This window comes from Xenopus laevis, chromosome 2L (genome assembly GCF_017654675.1).
Source record: "Xenopus laevis strain J_2021 chromosome 2L, Xenopus_laevis_v10.1, whole genome shotgun sequence".
Taxonomy (NCBI): Eukaryota; Metazoa; Chordata; class Amphibia; order Anura; family Pipidae; genus Xenopus; species Xenopus laevis.
Window position 1 is genome coordinate 55,465,651 of NC_054373.1, and position 16,083 is coordinate 55,481,733.

Consider the following 16,083-nt stretch of genomic DNA (forward strand, 5'->3'; position numbering starts at 1 on the left):
ACAATAACCTGCCAGCAAGCAGTTCCATCCTAAAGTGCTGCTTCTTTCTGAAAGCATATGACCAGGCAAAATGACCTGAGATGGCTGCCTACACACCAATATTACAACTAAAAAATACACTTGCTGGTTCAGGAATGACATTTTATATTCTAGAGTGAATTATTTGTAGTATAAACAGTGTAATTTAGAAATAAAAACGACATCATAAAAATCCCAACAGAATCCCTTTAAGGAATCACATTAAATGGTGAGGATTTTCTACAGGTAGAAAAAGGCTAGTTGGTATGTGATATACAGTAAAATGTTGGTTAATATATGTTTTGCCCCATATATCCAGACTTTTTGGCAAAAGTCTTAGCAGCTTGGTCTTTGCCCTATTTGCGCACGTTAGTGATCCTCAGATTGTGACAAGTTGATTTTGATTGTTGTTGTTGGTACAGTACCTACAGTTACTGCTTCTCCTGCCAGATAGTCAGGCTGTCACAGGGTGGAGTATACCTTCCTAGGTACAGTTCTCTTCCTGTCTAACCAGTGAGACATCATTAATTACCTCTATTAATCAGGTTTCTTATATTTCTGTATTGGTAGGTTCAGTTGCAGGAGAGCCCATGACTACAGAAAATTTGCAGTTTTACGTACCAAATTGGTGGACATGCTTATTTAACATTTCCTTCTATAAAGATATATGCATCAGCCAGATCTCTGCATATAGTAGCATATACTGTAAGTGTGTGGAACAAGAATTGCTCCACCATAACTGGTATATTTACATAGGTATATATATATATATACATATATATATATATATATATATATATATACACATATATATATATATATATATATATATATATATATATATATATATATATATATATATATACAAACTATAGGCCTGGTGCACTCAGAACACCTGTTTAATACCTAGGTGCTGGTACAAACAATATTTTAATCAAATAACAAAAAATAGTCCGCACTCATAGGTCTTGTAAGGTGAAAAAAAGGTTGTGTTTATTTAACGTTTCGGCTCCTCTACGCGAGCCGTCCTCAGGAAGTGCAAACAACATTTTAAACAAACTATTTATACACATAGTGAGGGAAAGGGCACCAAATCTTTTTTTCACCTTAAAAGACCTATGAGTGCGGACTATTTTTTTGTTATTTGATTAAGATATTGTTTGTACCAGCACCTAGGCATTAAACAGGTGTTCTGAGTGCACCAGGCCTATAGTTTGTATGTATAACAAGTCGCCCTGTCCTTTGCTTGTCTTAGGTAGGACCAGCCCTTTTCTGGTTACACCAGACCTATTTCTTGATTTTGCATTTTTTTGTTTCTATTGTTGAGAAGGACAGCATTATTTTAAACATTCAAGAACCATATAAAGTTGCGTAACTTGCTTTAGTTTATGGATAATGGAAGACTCCTTGCTACATACTGAAGTTGAAACTACTGGGGAACATACTTTCACCCCTGAGGACGCGGAAAGGATGCTTTTTGCTGACCTTCCAGCAGCCTCTCTGCAGGGTAAGACCCCTCGGGACTCATAACATCAGCTTTTGAATCTAAAGAAAAGAGAAGTAGATTTACTATTGCACGATACCTATCTATCTAGCTACCACAGACAAGAACTTATCCCCAGGGGTTTCAGGGTTAGAAATGTTCCCACTTTAGGCAGGTCTAATGCTGAATTTTGTAGCAAATGGTGTAAGATCTTAAACAAATGCTCTTCTGACTTGATTTTGCTGGTGATTGAGTACGTTTGCAAGGATTTACAACTCACCGAATCAGAAATCATTTGCTACAACTGACACAAGACAAGACGGTTGATTGGCTAAAAAACATTGAGACTAATATTAGCAAATATAAACAAGATCTGATTTCCTTTAAAGAGAAGAAACTTGGTTTTGTCAGAAAAGACTATAGGCAAAAAAAAGTTTAGTTGTTGGGGATTACAGAGGACAAAAGAAGGAGGGCTATTCGCAGGCATAAACCAGCTTCTTTGTTGACAATTGAAAGCTCAGGAGACTCCACTGACTCTGACCCAGGCGTATCGTCCACTTCGACACATGTTTTTTTAGTCACTACCCCCAGGACTCAACAACATACAAATAAAGAAGGGGAGGCAGAACCCGCAGGGAAGGCAAAAAGCAAAACAGGGAAACCCCCATGAAGGGACAGAAGGAAAACATAGTGGTGAATTTATCTAAACACACACTTACTATGGGGGAATCCAGGTTACTGAAACATGGGCTTAAGTTTGTCCCTACTAATGTGTCAGAACCATTTGAAGTTTTTAAAGATATACAGAGATTCAAGAGACTAAAACTCAAAGATCATTTTAAAGGGAAAGACACAATGGATAAACCGACCTTTTCTAAAAAGAGTACGTTTGACCCCCCCCCCAACACGGCCCAGACTATTTCTACTTTCACTCGACTACTAGCCAAAGACTCCTTTAAAATACATCAGAACACTAAAAAGGGCTACTCCAATTTAACGAGATTGGAAAAAGAAGCAATTGCAACTTTGAAGGCTAATAAGGACATTATAATCAGACACGCAGACAAAGGGGGAGCCATAGTTCTGTTGGATAAAAATTTTTATACAACAGAGATACTGACTCAGTTGGCAGACGCCAGTACCTATATGAAATTGCCCCAGGATCCTACCGATAGGTACAAACTTGAACTGCATGGTTTAATCAATATTGGCATCAGCGCAGGATGGCTGCGCTGATGCCAATACAGGACAATTTCTTATGACTGAATTTCCCAAAATTCCCTTTATGTATACCATACCAAAAATACATAAGTCACTGACAGCCCCACTTGGTCGTCCCATAATCTCAGCCACAGGGTCCCTGTTTCAACCAGTGGCTAAATACTTGGACCACTATTTACAGCCTTTGGGGTCATACATTAAAGATACCAAGCATTTACTCACTGTGCTTAAAGAGGTTAGAATTCCCATGAATTGTATTTTGGTCAGTATGGACGTCTCTAGTCTATACACAGTTATCCCTCATACAGAAGGCATAGCTGCTTGTAAATCAGCACTTTTTAAATTACATCAGGGCCCCCCTCCTGTTGAGTTTCTGATTTCCTTACTTGACATGGTTCTGACGCACAAGTACTTCATGTTCCAAGATACCTTCTATTTACAAATATCAGGGACAACAATGGGCTCCATTGTAGCCCGCTCTTTTGCCAATCTTTTAATGGAGAAATATAAGAACGAACTGTTGCTACGGCTAGGGGGTAGTAACATTGTAAACAGTAAACAGTAGACTGACAATGACCTTTGATCAGCAGCAAATTTCTTACCTGGATCTAACTATTTATAAGGATAACGGGGGTTTGGGAACTATTTTGTATAAAAAACCTACGGATAGGAACAGCTTGATTTATGCCAACTCAAACCACCCTCCACATCTGTCCCAAGGGGTCTTATATTGACCATTAATAATAACACAAATCCTGATACTGCTGAACTCCAACTCTGTGATCTAGCTGACCATTTCCGTTGCAGGGGATACTCCACCAATCTGATGAACAGCTAGCATGAGCTAAGAAGCACACACACAGACTGAACTTTTACAAGCATGGAGGATGGAGGGACCACAACCAGACCTGATCTTCATGTCAGAATGGACTACCACTAGCACACAGCTCAAGAATGCTATAACAGACAGGTGGGAAATTGTGAATACAGACACCCAGCTTCCTGTTTTGGAGAAAAACAGACCACTTTTAGCCTATCGGAGAGGGTGCAATCTAAGTGAATTGGTAGTAGTTAAAGATGTATTGGCGGACCCTAAGAGGACGGATGTGGCTGGAAACAATGTTAAAAAAGGGTTGCTTTAAATGTTTGAACTGTAGTGGGATGCTACAGGGAACGCATTTTTCACACCCCAGGACTGGTAAGAAATTTCCATTAATTTTAGATTAACATGTACATCAGACCATGTCATTTACATGGCATGGTGTCCCTGCGGACTACACTACATAGGGAAGACCACAACAACTTACCGAGAAAGCATGAACAATCACAGAAGTGCAATCAGGTTGGCACTGTCCAGTGGAAAAGCAGATCAACCAGTGCCTGAACATTGGTTACAGCACAAACATACTTTGCCGCAGTTTCGCCATATGCTAATAGACGACATACCAGTACCTCAGAGGAGGGGTAATAGAGACATATTGTTACTACAAAGGGAGTCTATGTGGATATTCAAATTGCAAACCCTGTCTCCAAAAGGACTGAATGAAACCCTACCTATGTGTCACGGTCAGCACCTAACACCAGAACAAATGGCAAGCACCCTGGTCTCAGCTCGTGCTTCACCTGTAGTGTGACCGCCGTTGGCCTCGGGAGGAGCCCTCAGCTACTTGGATGCCACCAGGACTTAAACGAGAGGTACAAGGCTAGATGTTCTGGATAGGCAGAGGGGCACAACTGTTAGCTAGAGTCTTTGGGCAGAAGGTCGTAGTACAAGACGTTAGGCGACAGAGTAGTCAGATCAGGCCGGGTCGGGGCAGGCAGAGAATAAACGTAGTCAGGCAGGCAAGGGTCAAACCAGGAAGTTAATCAGAAGGGTTAAGCAAAAGAGGTAGTCGGTAATCAGGCAGGGGTGAGGATCCAGAAATCAGAATAGTCAAAAGCCAGGCAGGGGTCACAACAGGAATCAAAACAGGTTCAAAAACAGAATAGCAAACGCTCAGAAGCACCAGGAACAAACTCCTATCACGGGCACTGAATTACACACTGAAGTCCCTTTAAATACTATTTGAATTTCGCGCCACTGCATGCTGACGTCATCACGTCAGTGCGCATGTGCTACAAACCAGGAAGAGATGCGCGCGCGTGCCCTAAGAGACCGGAGCCTGCGGCGGTGAGTCCCTGCCGTCCCCCCACTAGACCGCCAGGGTGAGTGGACACTATTACACTATGTCTCCTTTTTTCTAAAAATATTTTTTCTAAACATTTTTTTCATTGAATATAGGTCGGAGATTCTCTTAAAAGGCTAAGAAAAATTAGACAAATATGACTTTGGCACTCTTGATGTTTATCTATGTTCAGTACAAATACAGTATGTACACGCTGGAGGACAAACAATTTCTGGACATTTCTTTGACACATTACACATGAAGACCATCAAAGACACTATTTCATATTTTATTTTTTATTTTTATTGTTTATGTTTTTTTCTTTTTTCTTTTTTAATTAGTATTTTTTCTTTTTCATTTTTTTTATATGTATTGTTTTTTTAATTTTTTTAATATTTATTTTTACTGGTTTCCTGTTTTTCTCTGTTTCTTTTTTCCTTTTTTCTTGCTTTGTTTTTCTGTTTTTCCTAAGAAGATTTTCTACACAACAGACTGTCCATATTTGACAACTTGAGGTTGCCAGTCTACGGATACTTATCTTGTTACATTTGTGTCTATTGAATAATTGTTGCTCATAGCTGTCATACTCATTATCCATACATACAAACCCATGTCTATAATCCAATTTTTTAAATACGTGATTCAAAGTAAACAAAATTTGTTTTCTCTGTCGCCTTAGGAGTTTTCTCTGCTCGGTTGAGAGGTCCAGTTCGGCTGCGCAGGTTAACAGGCCCCACACAGGGTTTCGGAACATGTGTTGCAGATGCTGCCTTGAACGAGATTAAGAGAGGAGGAATTTTGAGTTATCCTACCGGCCTTCACAGTTAATGACATAAGGATAATGGTATAGATTGGTTGCTAAACAGACTACCCTAGGCAACGTTCCTTCTGTGCTTGATGTCTTGTACCATACAACCCGGTATTACTATTGCAGCTCATTGCAAGGAATCTGCTGATTGTAATTCTAGAAAACAGTACAGTAACAGGGCTGGTATTATCAAATTTGGATAATTTCTATGGGGCCCTCTAGACTGCATTGCTGGTTGACATGCCACAGAGGCTTCAGTGCCTGCCTCTACCTGCTGCTGTAACCATGCCTTTTAATCTCTCTGCCTTGTTCCATTGGCCCCCAGCACTTCAAGGCGCAATCTGGCCTCCAAGCATTTTATGGCACATTGTGGCCCCAAACATTTCATGACACAGTGACAGTTCACTGCCACAAGAATTACAGAAAAAAAGTCCATTCTGCTTTCCTTTTTTTTGAAGTTCTTACTCCTGCCATTCTTCTTCTTTCCACTCATCACCATTTAGCTTTTCTTCTATTCCACGTTTCTCCCCTTTCATTCCTTATTCTGCCCCCTCATCTCTGCCCCCCATTTATTCAGTCTTTCCATGTTTTGTTCCATCAGCCTCTCATCTTTTTCATCCTATGTTTTTTCAATTGTTGTGTCAGCACACTGTAAAGCAAAAAAATTGATAATTTTAATCTTCTATGCGAGTACTGTGGATCCTGTATCCACCAGCCCTGTTCTTTGTGACCTGAACATGTTCCATTGACTTCAGCTGATTAAAACAGGTCTGAGGTGGAGTAACAATGTTGTAATTTTTCAGATTAGTCTGGTGTAAAAAACAATGTGCACACTTATAAATGGCACAGCTGCTTCAAAATAATTTCTGTAGGTAACTACCTTTTAATCTCATGCCTATAAACATTAAAAACTGGATTATTTTAGGCACTGTTCACATATACACTGCCGCAAAAAGGCATAGTCAAATCTATTAGACATACCTTCCCCCGAACGTTGTATTCCGAACTTTCCAGGTCCTGACTGGGATTTAAAATAGACCCTGGCATTTCAAGTACACAGATGCAGGCCCGGGCCTAGGGCGGCAAAAACTGAGGGGCGGTATGGCGCCCAGCAGATGTCCAGTGCTCCGGCACTTGCACGCTACCAGGTAGGGGGGCAGTGCGGACGCTAGGACTGCACGCATTAGGGGGCGTGGCCCTGCACAGATGCCCAAATAGCCCCACCAGCCCACTAAATAATGATTGTCTATGATATCTTACAGCAGCCCTTGAGTATACTGGGTAAGCCCCACCCTTTGGTGTTCACTATTGGGGATCACTGGTGATATGCAATCTGTATGTTTCCCAGAACCAACTAAGATAGAGGCTATAAACTTTAAAGGGATCCTGTCATCGGAAAACATGTTTTTTTCAAAACGCATCAGTTAATAGTGCTACTCCAGCAGAATTCTGCACTGAAATCCATTTCTCAAAAGCACAAACAGATTTTTTTATATTCAATTTTGAAATCTGACATGGGGCTAGACATTTTGTCAATTTCCCAGCTGCCCCTGGTCATGTGACTTGTGCCTGCACTTTAGGAGAGAAATGCTTTCTGGCAGGCTGCTGTTTTTCCTTCTCAATGTAACTGAATGTGTCTCAGTGGGACATGGGTTTTTACTATTGAGTGTTGTTCTTAGATCTACTAGGCAGCTGTTATCTTGTGTTAGGGAGCTGCTATCTGGTTACCTTCCCATTGTTCTTTTGTTTGGCTGCTGAGGGGGAAAAACGGAGGGGGTAATATCACTCCAACTTGCAGTATAGCAGTAAAGAGTGATTGAAGTTTATCAGTGCACAAGTCACATGATTGGGGCAGCTGGAAAATTGACAATATGTCTAGCCCCATGTCAGATTTCAAAATTGAATATAAAAAAAATCTGTTTGCTCTTTTGAGAAATGGATTTCAGTGCAGAATTCTGCTGGAGCAGCACTATTAACTGATTCATTTTGAAAACATTTTTTCCCATGACAGTATCCCTTTAAAATTAAATTTTACCAAATGAAGGAAAAAGCAGCTTTTCAAAACACATTTGTTACAACTTTTCGATGGTTTTAAACTTATTTTGTGCAATGTCTGTATATTGGTATGCAAGGCATTGTGGAAAATAGTCAGGAAAGCTTCAACTACACTGTTTCAAGAGTGAGAACCAGTAGTGCAGAAAGAGAGAGAGAAATACTATTGAAATACAATAGAAAATGTTTAATCCATGAAATAAGAAATTTTAAAACCAGTGACACTAGAGCTGTTTTAACCGATATGTTTATTTGTTTTGCTTTGGTTAAAATAATGTAACCTTTAAAAAAATTAGGAAATATCTTTAAATAAAGTTTTCTTTAATTGGACAAATTAATTTTTTTTGGTTTGTATTCCCTTTAATTGAACTTTGCTAAAATCTCATACCTGTGTGAAGCCAAATGAGTCACGAGTACGTGTTTCCCTGTGTTTCCTTGTCCTAAAGTTATAATCAACAAGTAGCAGCCACAGAGCTTTGTCTTGGCATATCAATTAAGTGTAAACACAGAAACAAAAACATAATAGGTTACATGTTTATTGTTAACGTCTCACTGCAAAATGGGGCTGCACCAATGGTAGAAGAAAGTCCAAATACTTTTCACTTTTTCATTATTGTACTTTAATGTAAATAAAATATGAATCTTCAAATTCCACACTATAACTCAGCACATTCATATATTTTTTGTTGATGAAAAAAATGTCATGTGGAGCATTGTGAATCTCTTCTTCTCTCTGTACAGTAAAATGAGACTTCTTATGCCTAAATACCCTTATTAACTAAGCATATATGATTTTACTATTGTTTTTTTTATATAGGGCCAAATGCAGTGCTTTACATAGATTATACATGAGTCAGTGCCCCAGTGCAGTTTACAACCTCTTTCACATGTACACGTACTTCGGATCTGTTATCCAGAAGAGGTTTTTCTGCAATTTGGATCACCACACCTTGTCTATTAAAAATAATTTCAACATTAAATCAACCCAATAGGATTATTCTACCACCAATATGGATTTATGCAGCTTAGTAAGCATCAAGTACAAGGTACTGTTTTATTATTACAGAGAAAAGGGGAATCAAGTAGAATTATTTGCTCTGTGGGAGATGGCCATCTCGTAACTCTGAGTTTTCTGGAAAACGGGTTTCCAGATAACAGAAACCATTTCTATATTATTTTTATACTTATATAGAGTAAGGTGAAGCAAACCATAATTTACAAACCACAATAGTTTAAGAATATCAATTTCATCACGATTGATGCCCAGTTACAATACCACAGAGGGGAGGCCCAGCTCAAAAAAGCTAACAATCTATTGAGCTTATTTTTTTATTTTTTTTGGAGAGTAGAAGTAAACCAAACTACCCGGAGAATCTGATACAAGCACTGGGAGAACATACAAACTCCTTGCAGATAGTGGAATTTGTGCCACCATGATATATGTAGGATAAAACTGGACAAAAAGTAGTAATTTGTTAAGTAATAAGTAATAGCTTGTTATCAATTTGTTATTGATACAGAACATTATTTTACATCAGTTAAACATTGCCAAGATGTCAAAATATTAGTTATTAATTCAAATTTGCTTCTGTGCTCAAAGCTCCATACCTCTAAACCTTTACCTACAGGTTTCTCTGGCTCTTAAAGAAGTCTTGTTGGAATGGTACAATTAATGTGTCATTGCTATGGCGTGGGGTTTAAGGAGAGATAAGTATGCCTTTTTAAGAACGCCCAAACACAAAGATCCCACACCTTTTGCCACGCCACTCTACTAACCTACAATTAAAGTGTAAAAAAAATTGCAACCAGAATCTCTACTTTCTTAATTATGATTCTTCATCCATGGGAATAAGATCTGAAATTTGATATCATCAACATAAGAAGCTGAAAATCCCAACACTAATGGAAGCCTGCCTTCTATACAATATGCAAATGTAGTAATCATGCTTATAAACCAGTGGTAAAAACTGGTTCAAACTCCAGGATAATCAAAAAAGAAATGTTGTTCTGCATTCATCAGTTTGATGTGCAGATTTGAGAACATCTTAGTGCATGTGCTTATTGATTCAATTTTATTCTGCCATCAAGCTCAGATCTGAATTTCAGCACCTTCCACAGTGTTTTCTCAAATGAAACAGACTGCATTTTTATGGACATTTCATGTGCATCATTGAAATGCAATTTGAATGCATCCAAATGCATATATATGTGTTTTTTTAACCAATAAAATGTGCACGTCTAAGGTTTGACATGCTTTTCTCTAATTTAATAAATTCTACATTGATTGCATAAAATGCAGCATGTTGCATTTTGAAAAGCATAATGAAACATAACTGTAAGGAAGCAACTTGGAAGCAACTTGGTAAAACAGAATAAAATGCAAGCAATTATTGCAAGCAATTAGGTGCACCCAAACATGAGTCTCAGATGCAGATCAAACACAGGAAAGATATACCCATGTTAAAGGAGTGGTCCACCTTTTAATTAACTTTTAGTATGTTATAGAGTGGCTAATTCTAAGAAACTTTTCAATTGGTCTTCATTCTTTTTTTAATATTTATTGAATTATTTGCCTTCTTCTGACTCTATCAAGCTTAGAAATGGGGGTCACTGAATCCATCTAAAAAACAAATGCTCTGTAAGATTACAAATGTATTGTTTTTGCTACTTTTTATAACTCATCTTTCTGTTTAGGCCCTCTCCTATTCATATTCCATTATTCAAATCAATGCATGGTTGCTATGGTAATTTGGAGCCAAGCAACCAGACTGCTGATATTGCTGGACAGCTGCTGAATAAAAAACTAAATATCTCAAAAACAGCAAATAATAAAAAATGAAAACCAAATGCAAACTGTCTCATAATATCAATCTCTTCATTTTACTAAAAGTTAATCTAAACGTGAGCAACCCCTTTAAAGGGCCCCTATGCATTTCATATATTCAGACAATAAAAAAAGAACTGCATGCTGAACTCGTAAAAACACACTTACTTGCATTTAATAAGAATGCATATAAAAGTATATACTGAATGCATGCATGTAAATTCATATCCTTATTTGCAAGGATCTTAATATTTTTCAGCTTCTTCAGTAAATTCAGATGCTGAACAACATTGCTGGACAGTTTTTGTTTCACATGACTATAACTTTGTGAATAAAGAGCTGAACTTGTGTTGCATGAGACTACTGTTCACTGCAAGATACATGACAGCACTCTGCATTAGCACAAATAAAATGAAGGCTTTCCTCTTTAAAATTGCCATAGACAAGCCAATAAAAACTGCCAACTTTGTCCCTCCAGACAGAGACAGCTGCTTATCAAGCTGAGTGTAGAAGTGTAAGGTTTTCCTATACCCCCGGGAATGTATTAGCCAGCAAGGCTGGGTCCTTTTTCCCATAGGGGAGGGGAGTAGTTCCACAGAGGTTAAAAAAAAAGGGATGTTGCCATGTGTTCCCTCTCTTTTCTAGTAAACCCAGTGCCAGGCCAAGGTAGTTTGGCACCCTAGGCAAGGGTTCCAATCAGCCCCCCCCCTCCAATATTAGCATTTCCCACCTTACCATTACGGTTTTTTAATATAAGAAAACTCATTATTGAATGAAATAATATCCATCCCAAGATCACCAGTTAATGCATCACAATAAAACACCTGAATGGTAAACCTATTATAAAACTTTATATATAACTTGATATTTTATGTAGGCCCCAAGGCAGCCCCCCATCTGTACCAGCAGCCATCTTGGCCCCCAAGGCAGCCCCCCATCTGTAATTAGGGAAGCTCTGCTAAGGATTAATGGTTGGGATCAGTGGGCCCCATACACACAGAGATAATTGTAGGATTTTACCTCTGCATGGATGGCCACTTTTAGTGTTTTAGATACCGTGTTCATTAAGATATATTTCTCATCTTGCTAACAAAGAATTCACATGCACAACTGTGTTGCAACCTTTGGAAAGGGGATTTTGGCTTATATTGAAAACATTCCTACTAATACAATCAATTTCTTATTTTTGGACATCTTTCCTATGCCACAGACACTCTACTATTCTCTGTATTTCTTCCTGGCAACTTTTTCCAGAACTATGGCAGGCTTTAACTAGATCAGGGATCCCCAACCTTTTGAACCCACGAGCAACATTCAGAAGTAAAAGGAGTTGGGGAGCAACACTAGCATGTAAAATGTTCTTGGGGTGCCAAATAAATGCTATGATTGGCCATTTGATAGCCCCTATGCAGATTGTCAACCTAGATTGAGACTCTGTTTGACAGTACAACTGGTTTTTATGCAATTAAAACTTGCCTCCAAGTCAGGAATTCAAAAATAATCACCTGCTTTGGTGATGATTTAACTAAGAGTTGAATATGCAAATTGGATTTTGGATTAGTTTTAGCATGTAGCTGAATTTTATGCAGTAAAGTCAGTATTTGGCCAAATCCAAAACTTGTGGAACTCTAGCTTAAACTTATACATTTACTGTAGCTTCTGAAGCACAGAAGCCAAGCTCATAAAGTTGCAGAAGGGAAATATTTGTCACTGGAGTTACATAAATTACCACAAGAAAGGGAGAGCAGCCTCAAAAGTCCTGCAAAATTAAATGGTTCCTTAAAGTATACACTAATGTGAAGACTTTTCCAAATCTAAGAAGTCTTCTCAGTTGTCCTCATTGACCTGACAAGTGAGAAATTTTGAATACCAGGAAATGTTTAGAGTTGTAAAAGGTTACCTTGGGCTTCTACTGAATTAATTTAGTAATGCAACTGATTCTCAAATAATTCTGATGATAAATCTTCATATCATAAAAGAAATGCTAGTGTACCCCATCGGCATAAGAGGGTGCAAGATAGTGCCAGTGAGAAAATTGATAAATCACCAAAAAATCACAGTCTGCTGCAAAAAAATCCTTTAATGGTCATTATCATGCTAAGGAGAATGCCTCTACCCATGATAAATTGGCCTCTTATGGGCAATGTAATGAAAAGAAAGATTTAAAGATTTAGTTAATAGGTATATGATGCCACTTCTAACCTTTCCTTAATGGACCAGTAACACTAGAAATAAATGGATTTTCACATATAATAATCTAACACCCATATGTAATAAAAGTCACTAAGTTTGCCCAGGAGCAGTAACCCATAGCAACCAATCAGCAGGCATCACTTACTGGTCACCTGTTTAAAAGCAAAAACCTTATTGGTTGCTATGGGTTACTGCTCCTGGGCAAACGTAGTGCCTTTTATTACATATGGGTGTTAGATTATTATATGTGAAAATCAATTTACTTCTAGTGTTACTGGCCCATTAATATACCCATTATACCAATTATATTAAATTTTACAGCATTTGTGACACAGACTTAATATTCTATAAGATATAAACATGCAGTTACATAATCATCTGTTCTACAAGCCTCTTTTACTGCTGTATTTGTTAATGTGATTATTGTCACAAAACATTTCAAAATTAAATATATTGAGAAACGGAAATGGAAGACTTTTATTGTGGAATCAACAAAATATAATTTCACATTGGTGGACACCTTTATTTATGCCATAACAGACTGACAGGAAGAAGAGTGTATGTTATGACTGTTATAACTATGACTAATTGTTATTTCCAGTTCAGTCCAATGATCCACCTCACAGGCCCAACTCATTATGTGTCATGAGTTTAGTACTAGGTTGGTTCATCCAACATTAAAGGTATAATTACTGGGGGATCTTCCCAAGCTTTAATAAATATGTTGCTTGCTTACCGTCCAGTTTTAGGCTCTTGGTATGCACCATGTTTAGATCACAAGGTCTTCTCAATGAGAACTACAGACATCAAAACCACCATGCCCACCAACATCTGCTTCATATTCATTTCAAAAGAAAATGTGCTTTTAATGGGAAATGCTGTAGCTGTGAGATTGGGCTTGTCCTGGATTCCTTAGATCCAGATCTAAGTTTTCCCCAGGAATAAATACAGTGCTGCCTGCATTCAGGAGTGCTCTAATCACGAGGGCTGCATTTGGATATCCATTAACTAGCCCCCAGCTTGTTTGCCATTAAGGAGCCCCTGCCTTCATGGTACAATTTCCATTTAATCAGCATGAAGCCTATTTTTTTACATATTCCACATATCTCTACATAATCACCATGTATGGCCACCTAAAATTCAGCATAATCATAAAGCTGGGTAAGGAATTTGGCACATGTCCCCACAGTGTCCCCACTTTTTACACTATGGGGCAAATTCACTAACCTCCAAAAATTCGCCAGCTACAGCTTCGATCACAGTGCAACACTTCGCCAGACGTACATTCACCAGGACAACGCTAATTCACTAACATCCAAAGTTGTGTCCAGGGTGCCAAACGCTGGCGAAGTTGCGCTAACGTTACTGCGCCAAGTGAAGCAAAGTTGCGCTAGCGTTGCCTCATTTGCATACGGCAGGAAGTTAAAGGGATACTGTCATGGGTAAAAAAAAAAATTCAAAATGAATCCGTTAATAGTGCTGCTCCAGCAGAATTCTGCACTGAAATACATTTCTCCAAAGAGCAAATAGATTTTTTTATATTCAATTTTGAAATCTGACATGGGGCTAGACATATTGTGAATTTCCCAGCTGCCCCAAGTCATGTGACTTGTGCTCTGATAAACTTCAATCACTCTTTACTGCTGTACTGCAAGTTGGAGTGATATCATCTCCCTCCCTTTTCCCCCCCAGCAGCCAAACAAAAGAACAATGGGAAGGTAACCAGATAGCAGCTGCCTAACACAAGATAACAGCTGCCTGGTAGATCTAAGAACAACACTCAATAGTAAAAACCCATGTCTCACTGAGACACATTCAGTTACATTGAGAAGGAAAAACAGCAGCCTGCCAGAAAGCAGGCACTTGTGCAGGCACAAGTCACATGACCAGGGGCAGTTGGGAAATTGACAAAATGTTTAGCCCCATGTCAGATTTCAAAATTGAATATAAAAAAATATGTTTGCTCTTTTGAGAAATGGATTGCAGTGCAGAATTCTGCTGGAGTAGCACTATTAACTGAAGCATTTTGAAAAAAAACATGTTTTCCAATGACAGGATCCCTTTAAAGTTCAATGGACATATATGTTGCAGCAAATACATTACATTACACAAGCCCAGGAAACCTTAGTAAAAGTTGTTATATTTGCCTACACATGAGCCCAGTGTATAATTTATGTTCCATATGTTAGGAAATGTAGGGAGGAAGCCGGTTACCCCAAAAAAAAGGAAAAGACGCCAGCGTTTTTTGGGACTTCAACTATTTTTTTAGGAACTCCTATCTAATCTATTGCACTTCGCCTGGTCTGAGCTGGTGAAGGCAAGTCTGGAGAAAGAGGTAATGTTCAATAAAATCCGCATCTTAGTGAATTTATGTAGTTATGTCCATTCACCAGAGCACAAATTCGCCTGGCGTTAGGGAGCGAAGTACCGAAAGTACGTCACGCTGGCAAATTTTCGCCAGCGTTAGTCACTTCACCCTTTAATAAATTTGCCCCTATAATTTTTACCTGCCTGACATTGATTGCATTACATTGTAAGGGGTACAGTAAGTTTGAGGAAGTATAGCATACACTTTGGCATTTTGGTAGTAGCTGTTTTAGACTTTGTAATAGATTCTGATTGGCAAGAGATAATGTGAAATCACATAGTAGAATTAATGCACAGCAAAATGAAACCTTTTTTTTTAACCTAATGGAATGTAAAATCACATGCTAGAATTAATACACAGCGAAATACAACCTTTTTTTTAACCTAATGTGGAATCAATAGAGGATATCATTTTCTGTGACAGGTACACCCCCCCCCTCCTCCCAGTTAAATTGCCTTTGCTGCTGGACTGGCTATGACTGTAAAAAAGAACACAATCCCCCTCTAACTACTGTATAAGGTTTAAAAAACTGAACAGCTTTCCAATTTTCTGCTGTTGGTTGATTATAAATAGCCCAGAGGCTTTGCCTTTTTAAATACAAAACTGCAAGGGGATGCAGGATATAACGTGGGCCCTATACCATCGTTTATCAAGGGAAACAGTCATATAAGCTAGCACTGGATACGACTTAGAATAGCTAAGCTGTAGGAGTTTAGAATACCTCAGAAGGGCAGGGCTCATCTTATTCTGGCAAAACATAACCAACATATGATTAAATGGTCAAATACAGACCAATTTAAAACAACGTTGCCAGAGGTTTAAACAAAAATAAAACACTACTGGTACATAATGTACTTTCTTGCTAGAGTTATAGTAAAGCTGAGCTGTAATTCATTATACGGTCCCATTCTGTATATATACTGGGGCTCATATATATATATAAAAGTCACT